Consider the following 5,560-nt stretch of genomic DNA (forward strand, 5'->3'; position numbering starts at 1 on the left):
TGATATAATTAATGTTATGTATGAGATACATTAATTTGGAGGAAATTAGATATAAATATGATTTATATCTAGTGGAGGAAAAATACTATGGTTAATATATGATATTAATCCATAGGTTATGGATATAATGTGATTATATTTATTGTCTATTAATTGGACGGTTAAGGGATAATTGGTTGGCGTCTCTTCTGTTTTCATAACGGATGAGTAAGATGAAGAATCGCTTTGAGATGCTTAAATAGCTCACGGTGTATTAAGCATTGGATGCGCAGACATAGTGTTGAAGTGTGTCATCGATTAGTAAAAATCAGAGCCTATACAATAGTGCTGAACAATCGCTTACCAATACGATAGTGCTGAACGATTGCTTGACGCTTACATCCCTACGCGCTATTTATTAAACGATCGCTTACCTTTTACTAAACGATCGTTTAGCGCCCGAGTTTTTCTAAACAATTGTATAGATGATCGCTTATCTTTTCCTACACGATCGTATACTTCACATAAACGATCAAACATTTTGTCTATACGATAGACGAGCCTTTCTCCCACTTGCTTGATCGTTGTATATGATCTCTTTATCTTCTCCCCTCTACCAAATTCGAACAAATCCTACCCTTTGAATTCCCACTCCAAGAATACTGAGGGCTTTGAGTGATGGTGTCGTCCCCGTTTTCTTCTGTTTGTGTGGAGACTGTTTGAGGTAGATGATTGGGAGTTGCTGAATGATAGCTTGCTGTTCCAGTGAAAGCGAGATTTGTTGTGAAGAAAAAGTCTTCAACTGTTATGATCTCTTATTTATTGATTCTTTAAGTATGCTAGTAATTTAACGTTGTGAATGCATATTTGTATGTTTTAATGTATATGTGGAAATTCTGTCACAATGAATTGGAAAGATCTGCTTCTACTCATAGGTACTATTGAATAAGAGTTCCTTCAATTGGTATCAGAGCTAGGTTTTTGATATTCCAATTCATTACTACAAAAGAATTGCATTTACATTCTCGGTGGGTGCAGCATGTCTACTCTCTGTTTTAATTGTTAATTTGTTTGTGGATGTATGGATTAATGGAGTTTTCTGGGATGTAACCTCAGTTTGTTAAATTCTCCAGTTAATTGTAAAGGCCCCTGTATTTTTTGACACAATTAATTGCTATCGAGTCTGTAATTTCAAAGTTAGTTTAGGTCTTAAGTCGTTCGTGAAGAAGTTCGGAGCAAGGGTTGCTGTTCTTCGAGGAAGAAGAGGATTAAGCGTTGGTCGTGTCGTGTAGATGATGAGGTAGACGATCGCTGATGCTCAGCTGTTGTTAAATATGCGCATGCACTAGACGGTCGTATAGCTCAGTAAGCCTCATCACTTAGTTATTGACTATACGATCGTGGAGTAAATGCGTGGTAAATCGTTTACTTTTCGCGTGCTAAACGATCGTTTAGACGATCAGGCTTCACGGCCTCGTTGTCGTCTATGCGATCGTTTAGCTTTCGGGCTATCGTCTAGTGTGCGCTACATGATCTTACCTGGAGGCGTGTACTAAAGCTGTCTCTTATACACATCTAGATGTGTATAAGAGACAGCGTTTAGACGATCAGGCTTCACGGCCTCGTTGTCGTCTATGCGATCGTTTAGCTTTCGTGCTATCGTCTAGTGTGCGCTACAGGATCGTTTACCTGGAGGTGTTTACTAAACGATGGGAGCTTCGCCCGGTGGTTCAAGACCCGGTTCACTTGTGAACTGGTTTGCTCGGTGAAATAATGTAATAGATAGAATTTTCATTTCGGTTTTGTGTTGGTTCATCCCGGTCCATTAATCCATAGTTTTATACATGCGATGCATATTTTTTTATGTCATATGGTATGCACATATAGATAAATCCCACTTTAGGTTATGCATTGGTCATGCATATTCTCTTTATTATAAGTTGTATGATTTAGAAAAATATGATTTAAATTAAGTAAGAGCATGCTCATGCATCATATTATATAAGGGTTATATTTATGCATGCATTATAGCGTTATATCTATAAGCTTTATAAATACCTCGTTTTGTGGCAATGTATGTTTTAGTTGTTTCTTTTATAAAGCTTATAAAATGAAATTAGAATTAAAATCAATAATAAAAGGTCAAAGTGTAGCAAATCTATCTATAAAGGACCTTTTGTATAAGGCAGGTTCTGTCTAGGTTGGGGTATTTAAGGTGACGGCAATGGAACACTCCTACCTAGGAACCTACTTGGAAAGGTAAATTAGATAGATTTGATGCATGTATGCAAGTTAAGGACAATCCATTAAAGAGTTTAATGTGACTACTTGAACTTGTTTTATTTCAAAGACAAAAGTTGTTTTTTAGCAGACTTAATGAATGACTTAGATTATAATCAGTAGCCGGATTGTCTAGATTAATAAATCCCTAGGTAGAACATTCAGTGGGAGGTACTTGGGGTATTTGATGCTTCATTTAAACTTTTCACGTTTCTCTTTTATAGTCCACACCGTGGATCTATCATCGGCCTCGTGACACCATGGGAGTGTCTCCCTAAAGGATGGTGTTTGGATAGGTAAATATCAAGGTGGATGGAGAAAATGTTCATAGTAAGTGGGAGTGGGAGGTGCGACAGCATATCCCACGATCTCTCTCGTTGGATTAAATAAAGTTTCTGTGCATCACCTCGAGGCACCCTGGGAGTGTCCCGCTATAAGATGGTTGTTTTGCGCGTTTCTTTATTTGATCTCTTGTAAGAGGATATGGTTTCTTAGTCTCTTGTCTTAATCTGCTTTTTCCCTACGGTGGACGCATTAGGGCGGGACTCTGGGGCCGAAAATGAGGGGTTACACTTATGCGGAATTGTTAAAGGTTAACAGTTCTGGACTGAACAAATGGTGGCTGTTAGGTTTAGTTCCAAGAGTTGGTTCTGCCTAATAGTTAAGAATGTCTCATCCCAGTGAAGGGACATGTGATCACCCCACTGGTGACATTTGTCCTGCCTCGCTGGGGCATCATTGCAAAATAGAAGTCTTATCACTTAGGGTACTTGGAAACTGTTTTGTTAAAACTAATTGGTTAAAAAAGTGGTTTTGCAAAGTCTTATAAAAGTTTGTTCGTTTTTCAGCAACAGTTTTAAATGGCTATAGCCACTATCAGTTTACTTAGCGCCGAAAAATTGAATGGCCAAAACTATTCAAGTTGGAAACATATGCTCATGACGATACTCATCTTCGAGGATATGAAGTTTGTCCTTACAAAAGACTATCCTTCTATTCCACCTTAGGATGCTACTTGTAATGTTCGAGCGGCATACGAGCATTGGACACAGGCAAACGAGAAGGCCCGAGCCTATATCTTGGCTAGTCTTAGTGATGTGTTGGGTAAGAACCATGAACCCATGGTCTCAGCACGTGAGATCATGGAGTCCCTATGGAGAATGTTCTGACAGCCGTCTGGAAAGCTCAAGCACGAACACATCTTCAGCTCTGAAATGGAGGAAGGCACCTCTGTTCGTGAATACGTGCTGAATATGATGGTCCACTTTAACGTGATGGAGATGAATGGGTCTAAAATCTATAAAGGTAGTCAAGTTAGCATTATCCTGCATTCATTGCTGGAGTGCTTCCTCCATTTTGTTAGCAATATGATTCTTAACAAAGTGGATTATACCCTTATTACTCTCTTCAATGAGTTGCAAACTTACCAATCCTTGCTGAAAAGTAAGGAGGAAAAGGGAGGTGAGGCAAATGTTATCTCATCTTCTAAAAGGTTCCAACGAGATTCGACCTCAGGATAAAGTCTGCACCTTCAACTTCTAACTCTCGAAAGGTGAAGAAAAAGAAGGGTGGTAAAGGAAAAGGGAAAGCATCTGCTAACCCGCCATCTGTCGTCCAGAAGAAGCGTCCACCACCGGTTGAAAAAGGAACATGTTTCCAGCAACCAAGATAGACACTGAAAGAGGAATTGTCCTCACTATCTGAAGGAAAGGAAGGCAACCAAGGCTAAGGCCAAGGCAGACAAAGGTAAATGTGATTTATTTATGTTAGAAACTTGTTTAGTGGAGAATGATGCTTTTGCCTGGATAATTGATTCAGGCACCACTAATCATATTTGTTTTACTTTTCAATGGATTAGATTCTGGCGATAGCTGAAGGCTGGTGAGATGACGTTGCAAGAAGGCACCGGGCACGTCGTCTCAACTGTGGTGGTGGGAGACATCCAGTTAACTTTACAAAATAGGTTTCTTGTATTAAAAGATGTCTTTGTAGTTCTCGAACTAAAAAGAAACCTTATTTCTATAAAATGTCTGTTACAATGCAATTACACTCTTTCTTTTAAATTGAATAAAGTGTTTATTCATAAGGATGATGTTGAAATTTGTACAGCTAAACTGGAAAATAACTTGTATGTGCTAAGACCGTTAGCCTTAAGTTCCCTCCATAACATAGAGATGTTTAAATCTACCGTAACTCAATCTAAACGCAAACGAGTTTCTCCAAAAGAAAATACCCAACTTTGACTCCTTCGATTAGGGCATATCAATCTCAATAGGATTGAGCGATTGGTGAAGAATGACCTTCTAAGCGAGTTAGAAGAAAATTCTTTACCAGTGTGTGAATCTTGCCTTGAGGGTAAGATGACTAAAAGACCTTTTACTGGAAAAGGTTATCGAGCCAAAGAGCCTCTAGAATTAGTACATTATGATCTTTGCGGTCTTGTGAATGTGCGAGCTCGAGGAGGCTATGAGTACTTTATCAGTTTTACTGATAATTACTCTAGATATGGGTATGTTTATCTGATGCAACGAAAGTCCGAATCTTTTGAAAAGTTCAAAGTATTCTCTAGATATGGATCTGTATCTATTTAGATGCAACGAAGATTACAACCCCGAGATCTTTTTGAAAAAGATTTCGAAGTATTCAAGGCTGAAGTGAGAATGCTTTGGATAGACGGTATTAAAACTTCGATCAACTGAGGTGGAAAGTTTTTGGATTCTGAGTGTTCAGGACTATTATTTAGAACCACTAATCCGTTTCTAACTACTAGCACCGGGTACACCTCAACAGAATGGTGTAGCGGAGAGGAGAAATAGAACCTTGTTGGACATGGTTCATTCGATGATGAGTTACGCTTCCTTATCAGACAAGTTTTGGGGTTTCGCAGTGGAGACTGTGGTATACATACTCAACTGTGTTCCTTCTAAGAGTGTTGCGAGAACACCTCTAGACTTGTGGAACAGGCATAAAGCTAGTTTACGTCACTTCTGCATATGGGATTGCTCAGCACATGTGCTTGAAGTAAATCCCAAGAAATTGGAATCACGGTTGAGGTTGTGCCTCTTTGTAGGCTACCTCAAAGGTACACGAGGGGGTTACTTTTATGATTCGTCCGAAAACAGGATGTCTGTTTCCACGAACGCTACTTTCATGGAGGAGGATCATACCAGGGAGCACAGTCTACATAGTAGTCCACATAGTAAAGTCGTGTTATGTGACCTTTCCAACGAAACTACTAAAACTTCAACAAGAGTTGTTGAAGAACCTGCTTCATCAATGAGAGTTGTTGATGATAGTTCAT

The sequence above is a fragment of the Benincasa hispida genome, chromosome 9, assembly GCF_009727055.1.
Source record: "Benincasa hispida cultivar B227 chromosome 9, ASM972705v1, whole genome shotgun sequence".
Classification (NCBI taxonomy): domain Eukaryota; kingdom Viridiplantae; phylum Streptophyta; class Magnoliopsida; order Cucurbitales; family Cucurbitaceae; genus Benincasa; species Benincasa hispida.